The 11,692-nt window shown below is 35.5% G+C and overlaps 1 protein-coding gene across 11 annotated transcripts in view; it reads left to right on the top strand.

Annotated features, from left to right (window-relative positions):
* The first annotated feature begins 2,899 nt into the window (after positions 1 to 2,899).
* LOC129730188 (uncharacterized) overlaps positions 2,900 to 11,692 on the top strand; it is a 112,994-nt gene continuing 104,201 nt past the window's right edge. For 8 of the 11 annotated variants that reach the window (XM_055689327.1, XM_055689326.1, XM_055689325.1 and 5 more), the window contains exon 1: positions 2,900 to 3,033. The gene's annotated coding sequence lies outside the window, so the exon portion shown is untranslated. The other 3 variants (XM_055689328.1, XM_055689322.1, XM_055689323.1) reach the window with 3 other exon arrangements.

Here is an 11,692-nt window from a genome sequence, read left to right as displayed (position 1 = left end):
ACATGATCCGGTTATGGAGGCCACACTTCAAGTGGCTGGAAAATCCAATAACAAATTGCTTAAATGAAGACAAAAACCGACGAGCGTCAGTCGTCATCTTCGCCTATGCAGTAAAATATCTCGTTCCTCTAGCTCTAGTCAAAACAAATTCCCCACCCCGGACCGGAGATACATAAATTTATATCGTGAATTCGCTGCTGGTTAGATAAGCGGTCATAATGTGGTCCAACGATGAGTGAGCGAGAAAAAGACTCTCGGTCTGCAGCTCCGTGCGATAGTTTTCGATTGTGTGCATATTTTGGCGCATTCACTGTTACCCAATTCATCCTAACTCCGACCGAAAGATTGAATGATTTTATTTGAACATGATTGCATGGTGCGAGCGATGCGTCGTTAAGCTATTACCGATTCGGTCTTCATTGTCTGTCTGCTGACTGGGGGTAGAAAATGTGTTAACAGTGTGTTTCTCGTTACACGGCGAAGAAATCATGGCCACTTAAGCTGTGTTATCGCGCAGCTCAAATGCGGCAATTTGATCGCTAATGTGAGAAGAAGAGGTGAAAATTTTGTTGTGAGCCAAACGGAGAGTTGATAAAAAACGTTTGCCGTCAATTAGAATTGGCACGAATTCCAAAACCTAACATTGAACGTCGAAAATGTCTCGTTATGTAATCAAATTGTTTTTATTCATTTAACACCCGAGTAACATATACATTACAAAATGCCATTAACCTGCTTTGGATCAGCCATTATCTGAGACGAGCTGGATATTTCACTATCAACAAGTTTTTTTCAATTGGGAACGATAAAGCGACAATCTATTTAAACGAGTCAGTCTTTAGGACAATTTTGTTATCCAAATAAACTGAAGAGTTTGTTTGGAGTATTACTGAAACACGTCATACCTTTGTTTACAGTGCAACAATTTTTTTCCTTGCTTCTATGTATGATTTTTTGAGTAATTTGAAGCAAAAATAAAATTCTCCGAGTTTGAACCCATTTAACCATAAGGGGCCACAATGGCGCCATTTTGATTTTTTGAGAAATCAGCAATTTTCGATGTTTTTTTGACGCCATTTTATTTTAAAGCCAAATATCGAATTTCTAAGAGTTTGTTCACATATTAGCATCTTCTGACCCATTTTTAAAAATAAACAGATCTTAAATAGGACAAAAACTGACCTCAAAACGGTGATTCTACGAAAACGGTTTTGGCATGGTTTAAGTATATTTCACAAAGCAAAATAATATCGAGTATGTTTAAGCATTAACCCGAATAAAGTTAGAAAACAAAATGATAACATGATGTGATGCCCAGTTATCAAGTAAGCTAAATCCTATAACTTGATTTTCTATATTAAGATAACAGAAGAAAACTAAATGATTTCAAAACTGCCAAGAATTGTTATTCAGATGCCCTGAGAGTTGTTATCTTACTTCACTCGGGTAATGGCAATGCACTAATATCTAAAAGTGGTAGTCCATTTAAGTCTTATATTGAGTAAAAACGTCCCAGGAATCGAATGTCAGCGATACTAAAAGATACAATAACCTTTCGTATTCACATAATCCTCCCCCTTTTGCGAGGAGTGAGTCTCATTTTTGGTCAAAACATAGAAATCTCGCTTCAGTTTTTAGACAGAATCATTCGAGATAAACCTATTTTAGTATTTTAGAGGAATTGGGGCAAAATCGAGACATTTTTATTCAATATGACACATAATTTGACTACCATTTTTAGATATAGCGCATTACCATTAGTGCTCTACATACTCGATATTAATTTGCTTAGTGAAATATACTAAAACCTCGCTTAAACTGTTTTCGTAGAATCACTGTTTTGAGTTCAGTTTTTGTCCAATTTAAGATCTGTTTTTTACAGATGAGTAAGAAGATGCTTAGGTATATGTAGATGAGCTCTTAGAATTTTTAAAATTGGCTTTAAAACGAAATGGCGTCGAAGAAACATCGAAAATTTCCGATCTCTCGAAATTCAAAATGGCGCCATTGTTGCCCCTTAAAGTGAAATGGGTCCAAACTCGGGGAAATGTGTTTTAGCATCAAAATACTCAGAAAAATCATACATAGAATCCAAGGCACCAGAAAAGATGAATTTTCATTGCACTGTTTAATACTAAAGTATGCAATATCATACAGATATTGCGTTCAAATATGCCTCATACATGATAGTATAAAATTCAAATAAATTTAAAAGCAATGCTCACATCTATTATTTTTTCCACCACTGTACATCGCAGAGTTCAATTATGTATTTCACCTGTTTACAATCACTTTTCAAACAGGAACAGTGTTAATCTATTTCCTGCTACCAACCTGAAATTCGTCACGCAAAAACTTGGCCCACTGCAAGACAGTTCAGTCTCACTATGCTAAGTGAAATGGAGAGTGAAAAGTCTAGGCAGCATGCTCTCCCAATTCACCCGCGTATTGGACCCTCTTTTCTATTCGATCGCGGCTCACAATGCAATTGTAGCCTGCTAGCCTGCATTGTAAGAGCCAAAGCAAAACGTTGAAACAAGAAAAAGTCGAATTTCACTGCAACTTTTCTTCTCTCTCCGCGCCATGGATCTCTTGTTGACTTGAAGTGTTTGTTTCCGCTGGCGTGGGTCTCCGTTTGGCTGGAAATGGATCGCGAACATTTTTCTCCATTTCTCTCCCTCTCCGTGGGGTGTTGGGTCACTCTCCGAGCTCCGTTCGTTACGCGTTACGTTTTACCCGTACGATCACAGCGGACTGCAGCCGCGGTTTCTCCGGCTCCATCCGATCGTTTCGCTCTCTGCTTCGGGGGGCCTCCGCGCTTTGTGGCACACTTCGCTGCTCTGCGTCTTCTTTTTGGTGGATCGATTGGGGGTGCCACCGCCCGACACCAGTCGGGACCTGATTACCTGCGTTGCTTTATGTTTTATCGTTCAGTTCGTATCGAGTTCCCCTACGGTGATGTGCTAGGAAGACGAAAAATATAGCGTTGACCAGGTTTTTGCCTACGATCGCGGAACTGCTGGAATTTTACGAGTAAGCATCCATGATTTTGTGTCTATGATCGGGCCCCCCAATTTGGTGATTCGTGTGGGATTTCAGGTGTCTTTCAGGATTATAGTGTATTAACAGGATATTTCATGACGCTAGAAGCAGCAATTTTTAAATTCAAAAGGGTGATTACATGAGGTGTTGTGTTTCTTTCTTGGCTATGAAGAACAGGCAGAAATAAGCGAAAGTGAAAAATAGAGTGCAAACAACAACAGTGGGTTTATGTTGAATGAAATTTCGAAGAGTTTCGGTAGAATGAATGAAGTTGAACGTGAATTTTTTATAGTGTAACTAAGAAAACTATGACTCTGCCAAAGTTATTCCAGGACTGCGTGATTTCTTACTATTGTGGGATTAAAGTGAAAACGTTAGTGGTGAAGCCATTTCTGGCCTGCGATGAAAGTTGATTAACCTGTACATACTGCCTAGCTGAATAATATCGCCCTGGATTTACTGACTGATCGCTGAGCCTGTGAGTTGTTGAAAGAATCTTTTTATGATAAGCCGATTAATCAGCCAGTGCCACCGATGTTACTAAACAAACGATCAGTTTGTAGAACCATATGAATGTAAGAATTTTATATGTGATGAAATTACATGCAAAACATGCAACTTTAAAATGAAATTTTACTTATACGTTTATTACAAATCCTTTACAACATGTTTTGTGGTCCCCGTTGCTCTGTGGTTAGCGATGTCGGTCAGTTGGCTAACCCACACGGTTGTGATATCGGGTTCGATTCCCGATCGAGTCGAGGATCTTTTCGAGCTGGCTGGAAATTTTCTCGACTCAGTACTGGGGCACGCTGTATCGTTGTACTTATCCTACACATACAAAATGTGCCAAAAACAATATCGACAACGAATTCTCTCAACTAATCTAGTTGATCGAGACCCCTATTAGCCCCAAGGCTAAGCGTGCGATATTGTTGTTTGTTATGTTTTGAACAAATTTTCTAGATAAACAAGTTTATTATTGGTTCTTATTACGCGACTCACTTCACGGTGAAATATATTTCACTCTCACGCTCACTTCACTTTTTGAGACCTATGCCCGATTTCACCTCAAGTGAGGTGACCTGAATTACCTATGTGTAGTAAAATTGACAGTAAAGTGAAACTGAGAATAGGTCAAGTGAAATGAGAATGTTTCCCCGCTGAAAAATTTCTAAGTCCCAGAAAGTCGATTTTCTCCGTTTTTTAGATAACACCAGATATTGACGTTTTCTGCATTTCTAAGACATTAGAATTAGCTTTAGCATGGGAAAAAAATTTTTTTTGGTATCGAAAATTTTATGAACTACTGTGCATTTTTTTCATCGGTCAAATAGGTTGTTGAAATTTTGACCGCTTAGAGGCACAGATCAAATTCTGATTCTTTCGTTACTGAAATATGAATGTAATATATCTAATAATACAGATCAATCAGTTTCACACTTATTCCATCTTCATGAAATCAAAATGGTCGTGAAATAATTCCACGTGAAACGTCGCTTATTCAGTTTTCACTTCAGTGATATGACTCTCATAGTAACCCAGGATTCAGGGCAGATGCCACTTTGCGAAGTTTTGCTCACTTAGGTGAGTCCCGTAATAGGGTTTCATTCCCTTCACTCTGATTTCAGCGTGAAGTGACTCTCGTAATAAACACCATTAGCTTTTCTACTAAAACGGTTTCTGTGACATACCAAACAGAAAAGTTTCTCGAACCAAAAATGTGATTCTATGCAGTTTTGGGTGGCAAAACCTTAGTATAATCATTTCAATAACATGATATATTTTTCATCATGGAATCAGGATGATCATTAAAGTTATTGGAAAAGAGATTTGATCGTAATTTCCTTTAACAGACAATAAAGCTACATCAACTGAAACTTCATAAAAAAATCGTCAAACAAACTACTCTGAGTTCTTGCTTTGGCTAAAATATTCTTATATTGGCCGCTCAAGACATCTTAATTGGAACATTTGAGAAAACTGTTGACATCACACGAATTTATTTGAATTCTCTGAATTTTATCTATTTTTTTTTTTTCAATAAAACCTTGCTCGAACTATTTTCCAATATCTACTTAGTTAACTTGGGTTCAGTTGGTAATAAGGAAACTGATTAAAGTCCTAAGATGGACATAAATACGCAAACTTGTATAAAATAATCTGGCATTGAACATTTATACTTCGATAATCGTTCCCAAAGAAATTTCACAAGAAGGGAAAAATAAATCATATTCGACAGCATTTTATTTTGCACCTGTTAAACAAATATGCATTTCGCAATTGGGTAAATTTTATTTGAACTCTGATTGTCAATAAAACAAAATACATCAACGGGTTTTTACAACATCAACTTATGCATTAAAATAATACTGGTAACAGAATGAAGCGTCAACCAATGAAAATTAGTAATTTAATGAGAGCTATCCCACAGATGTCGATTACACTGGTAAACACAGGTTTTACCCTAGAGCTCAAACTGAAAAAAATGAGCGACTATAACTTGACTATAACTTTTCATCTACTCTTGTGAATTTTGTTGCCCATAGCAAAAATAACTTTTTCAAAGACTAAAATAAGTTTTCCCGTAAACAAACAAAGAAGCAAAGAACCCGACGAGCAATTACTCTGCGGCCTTCTAACGCACTTCTGCATTTATTATAGGCACCAACATGCGCAGGGATGGTTAAAAACTATAACCTTTCTAGGGCAACTTTTTTGTACAGAATGATTTTATTTTCTAATATTTAATCAGAATTTATATGGTATGATCTGTCACGAAAGTGACATATCAGCACTATTACATATATTTTGAATTTATTTAATTGATTTCGATAGCAAATATCGCAGTTGAAAGGATAAAATTTTAGAAATATTATAAACCTGCTTGTCACGCAAAAAATGAAATTAAATATAACTAAAACCTAAGCTTTCACCTAACTTACTGTGAGCTAATCGTTGTAATTGAAGATCGCAACGATTTTTGTCGGAGCTTATTGATAATTTGGTTTGACATTTTTTTATTGTTTCCACATTAGTAAGCCTATGTAGTTCAATTGTGCTAAATCGGGGAGGACGCTTCAATATCATTTCCAAAAGTTTAATTAAAATCCTACGAAGCATCTGTTTCCAGGTTGTACAACAACTTGTCCAGATGCATATAACATTGCTGGTCTAAATATTTGTTTCAAAACTAACAGTTCATTACTTAGATAAAGTCTAGAATTCCTGTTAATAAGAGGGTATAAACATTTCATATATTTATTGAACTTTTATTGCACTTCCTGAATGTGCTTCTTAAAATCAAAATTCTTATCATGAGGCGAATTAACTTGAAGCTGGAGTCCTCTCTGATAAATACAAAAACAAAATTCTTATAATATATTAGTCCTAAGTATTTAACTTGACCAAACCAGTTTATGATCGCACCGTTCATCTTAACAACGTGATTATAGGTGGGTTTGAGAAATGAAACTCTTGATTTCTGGGGAAAAATAAATGAAAGCTTTTTCGATGCATTAAAATAAATACTCGACTTTTGCAAGTATGATGGAAATATATCTAGATTTTTCTTGCAGCCGACACAAAACTGTTATATAAAATTGGGCCCAAATGCAATCTATCAAATTTATCATTTAAGTTGGTAAACTGAAAAGTGCGGTCAGTCATGTAAATTAGTATTATGTTTGTGATGTACAGAGGAAAACAGAAATTAGACATTTTATCTATTAAACCTTCATGCCAAACACTTTCGAATGACTTTTCTATGTCTAGAAGAGCAGCTCCAGTGGAATAACTTGCAGATTTATTACTTCGAATCATATTAGTTACTCTAAGTAACTGATGGGTAGTCGAATACCAATGGCGGAAACCAAACTGCTCATTTGCAAAAATTTAATTCCCATTATAATGTGTTATCATTCTATTGCGAATTGTTCTTTCAATAGGTTTGCTTATAGAAAAAAGTCAACTGATTGGCCGATAACTCTGGCGTTTTTCCATCTGGTGGGTATTGACTCAAAGTATCCTTTAAAAATTTCACAATGGAATTTTAAGAGTTCTAGGTAAGTCTTTTGATGAGGATACAGAAAATCTCATCATCTCTTGAGTTCTTGATCAAAGATCGTATTTCATTAAAGTTCAGTTTTCAGTAACTCTATTCACGGTGCCCCGCTGGACCATTATTATAAATAAAATTGTCCATCAAATCCAAGTATAGGGGTCAATTCTTGAGGTCATTCTACATCTCTGGATGAAATTTTAAAAAAATCTACCGACCGGATCTCGAGAAATCTCGATTTTAGGGTGTTAGTTAATAAATTTCAAAATAATTCGTATTCGATTCATGCAATATCATCGAAATTCATCCAGAAACTTGCCCAAATCATTTTATGCCAAAATATACTTGTTGGTGTTGCTACAAATATGATAATTCACCCCTGACTCAACTCTCCAAATTGACTTAAGTGTTATTTGTATGGCTTAGTGGCTCTAGTTTAATTTAAATGTTACGTTCTGTGAATTGAATGGGAAAAAATAATTTAAACTTGTTGTGTTGCATACAAACCCACACACAAACACGCACAAACACGCACTCACAGACACACACAAATATTCACACACGTGTACATATATATTACACAAACAAATTTTGAAAATTATGTATTATATTTTCCTAATTAGAAAGAGTGATTGAAAAAAATATATATACATTAAAAGAATTTAGCCTCCTTTTCCTAGCTTGTGTATCGAATAATACGATTTTTTAAACAATTGCATTTCGCACGGAGTAAAACCAATTGGTAGTTACGCATTTTCAATATTTCTCGGATGTTTCAGAACAAAAAAGTTTCTTTTAGTGTGTATTATTTTATTTATTGTAGAACAAGAAAGTCGAATCAACAAAAAAGTACATTTTGGACATATTGGCTTTCACGTCAACCATGCAAGAAAGGCAGTATAGGCTAACACATGTGATTACTGTTATACTCAATCAAGGCACTCAATAAGCGATCGTTGTAAATCTGGAGTTTTGTTCAGCTGCCAAATCACGTTGAAATGAATAGGCTCGGAAGCTTGTTCATTGTGATGGCCAAGACTTCTTCCAGTGTCTCTACAGAGCTCTGGTACAGGGTACTTACTTAGCCCTGGAAAGATTATCTTATTTTGACGTGAAATTGATGCATAAATTTCAAATCATTTAAAATGCAAGTTTTTGTTTCAAATTTAATATTGAGTGATCATTATGGTGGTAACACATCGATACATAACAAGTACCAGAATTCAGTTTTTTGAAAAACGTGAACATATTCGCACTATTTGAAAACGAAGAGGGTAGTGTCAAGCGAGGAGTCAAATTGACGCAGAATATCTTTCTAGGGTTAGGGATGTGGTATTTTAAAAAGAACGGAAGTTGTGTGTGTGTGTGTGTGTTTACAATTCATCTCCCACTGACCGGCAGTGCTTTTATGGAAAAAACCTATCTGCATCTATTTCTATTTGAAGCTGATATATATTCTATTTTTCAATATATTACATAATATAAAGATGCAAATATTTTTAGTCCTGAAGAGAAAAGGTGACAGCTCTAGTGTTACCAACTTTTATTCCTCCCCTCCTTCTGCTATGCATCTAACTCTAACCATCGCGTTGAGTATGGAATAAAAAAAAATCCTCGATATTAGTATTATATTCAAATCTGCTCGACTTTTTCATGGCATTTAATTCGTTTACCCGCCAGTGAACTGCGGTGGCGCTGCGAGCGTATCCAATTCAACTTTTCGGTCGATGAGTTTTGTGGCTGGTTCAAGTGACTGCAAAACAAACAAAAACCTCGAAAACATAACGATACTTATCAATGTTATCATGTCGAGAGCGGTCCGTTAATTCTCCTCTTCACTCTCCCGGACATTAGGGTAACTGGAACTCTGCGGTTTCACTAATTGAACCATTATTATTCCGCGGGAAACAGCCCTATTACTAAAATTTCGCGTTAAGACAAAACTATACTTAGTTGGCCTTGTTGCCAGCTCTTTATCATATTTTGAAAAAAAAGAACGGAAGTTGTAGCTTTTCTCAGCTGCTGGCAAAATCAGAAGTCGTCTCTTTAAACCCATGCTCGAGACAAAAAGAAAACCATTTATTATACACTGTTCTTTCACTATCCAGAACCTGGGAATTGATAAAGTAGTAGAAGCCAAACATTTAGCAGCGCTTGTATTTCTAATAGAGAAAATATAATTCATAATTTTCAAAATTTGTGTGTTTATATGTTAGAGTTAAAGTCAGTGGTGAATTATCATAATTGTAACAACACCAACAAGTATATTTTGGCATAAAATGATTTGGGCAAGTTTTTGGATAAATTTCGATGATATTGCATGAATCGAATAAGAATTATTTTGAAATTTATTAACTAACACACTAAAATTGAGATTTCTCGAGATCCGGTCGGTGGATTATTTTGAAAATTTAACCAGAGGTGTAAAATGACCTCAAGAATTGACCCCTATACTTGGATTTGATGGACAATTTTATTTATAATAATGGTCCAGCGGGGCACCGTGCTATTCTTGAGTATTGATCTGGTCATACTTTTGTGATACTTTATTTTCAATTGGACTCACTACGTTCGAATTGAGTTATGAACAATTTAGAACTGCTGAGCTTTTTGTTCATTCGTAAGAAAAATGCGGTCACCATCTTTGAGGACAGGAATAGGCTTTGAAGGTTACTTAAGAACCTTCAATTGCTTCCAGTAAGGTTAGGAATATGGATTTAGTTGCTTAATTTCTCTCATGAAATTTTGAATTTGCAAGAGAGTGAATCTATGTTTGATTTCATTTTGTAAATCTTTGAAAATAACTTTCAAAGCCGGATCACGGGATCTCTGGTAATGATGCTCTTCAAACGTGTAAGAAGTTGATGTTCATTGTAAATAATTGGTATATTAAATTTCACTCGAGCTTTAGGAACTGATTAGTTCCAGGCATTGAGAATTCAACTGCACAAATCATCTAATGCTCCGTCAATATCAGCACAACTTTGTAAAACAATATCACAATCCAAGATTTCTTCGATTGTGGTACGGTATCTATTTCAATTCGTCTTGTGATAATTAAACACAGCCCTAGTGAAATTCAAAACAGTTTCACGGGATATGGAAAAAGTTAGAGGAAGATGATCAGAATCAAAATCAGCATGGGTTAATAGATCAACGCATGGATGACTTTGATTTGGTAATACCAAATTAATTGTAAATGGGTTCCGGAGAGAAGAAAAACGTGTAGGACCATTTGGAAATAAGCAATTTTCAATTGGAATTGCTTGGAGCAATATTCCACGATCGTTATTTTTGCCTTGAATCCACCGATGATACAATATTCAGATTTTTTTCTGCTGATGGTTTTGCTGCTCACGAATGCATTAATTCAACAGCTGCGGATTTTTCGTTATAGATTTGAGCCTTAATATGGCCAAAACCAAAATTTTGGTGCGAAATTATGTCACAAGATTGCGAATTTCCTAACAATCTGAAATTGAAGAAATGCATGATTCTCTCCGCGTTATGGTAATTAGTTTTGCAACATAATTACGACCATGCTCATATAATGTAATACAAATAAAATGCATTTTAAAATGCATCAAGGAATAAGAAGATCTTGGTTGTTAGTTTTCCACAATAAAATTTGTTATTTTTGAACATGTATCAAATATAATAAAAGAATTACGAAATACCGCGTCCGCGTAGCTACATTTACAATAAACAAAATGAGCCAACATGTGACAAAAACATGAAATGTGGTACTGCCCTGATCAGCTGAGCTGAAAAAAACCTCAACGCACTACCACAAAGTACACCTGTCGTTTACTGAAGCCAAGCTTGAAACACCAATACTACTCGATGCTTATGCGAAACAACATTACAGCATTTGCTCAGGCGTGGTCGCTCTCTTTTACAATCATTCACCGTATAAAATCATCCAAACAGATCCACGTGTTCAAACATTCTACTTTTTACCAATGTCATAAACCCGCTACCAATCACAAACGTTATTGAAAAAAAGTGACTAAAAGTCGTAACAACGAGATGCAACAATTCATAATTTGAGGAAAACAAAAACAACCATACACGGCCATAAACGTCTACCAGTGTGTGCAGGGTCAATTGTCTCTATAAGCAAACGAATAGAGAAGTTCAATAAGAAAGCACTATAAGAATCCTGATATCCGCACTGCGGCATATGGTGGTGAGATAGGGCGTCAAATTTTTGACGTGAGACTACGTCTTTGTTTTCTATACTGGGATGCATTATGTAAAAAAGGAAATGAAACTGGCATACATATTTGCGTCAGATTTCCAGCGATAATAACAGTATAACCACATGAAGGATAACAATAACCAATATGTTGTTGGATAGATAAAATGTTGGACAATTTTGTAATACGCTAGTTATTACTATTACAGTGATTACTATTACTATTACCCGATTATATCTCACCCTGATGATATTTGGCGTGATAAAATAGGGAAAGTGATAAAATCGGGATATATTTTTTAATTTTTTTTTTTATTATAGATGTTAAATCAATAACCAAATACGTAAAACCAGCGATTTTTTTTTTGGAAAACTTATCTGTACAAACATAT

Source organism: Wyeomyia smithii, chromosome 3 (genome assembly GCF_029784165.1).
Source record: "Wyeomyia smithii strain HCP4-BCI-WySm-NY-G18 chromosome 3, ASM2978416v1, whole genome shotgun sequence".
NCBI lineage: Eukaryota > Metazoa > Arthropoda > Insecta > Diptera > Culicidae > Wyeomyia > Wyeomyia smithii.
The sequence above is the reverse complement of the archived record's forward strand: the minus strand, read 5'-3'. Positions and strand labels throughout refer to the sequence as shown.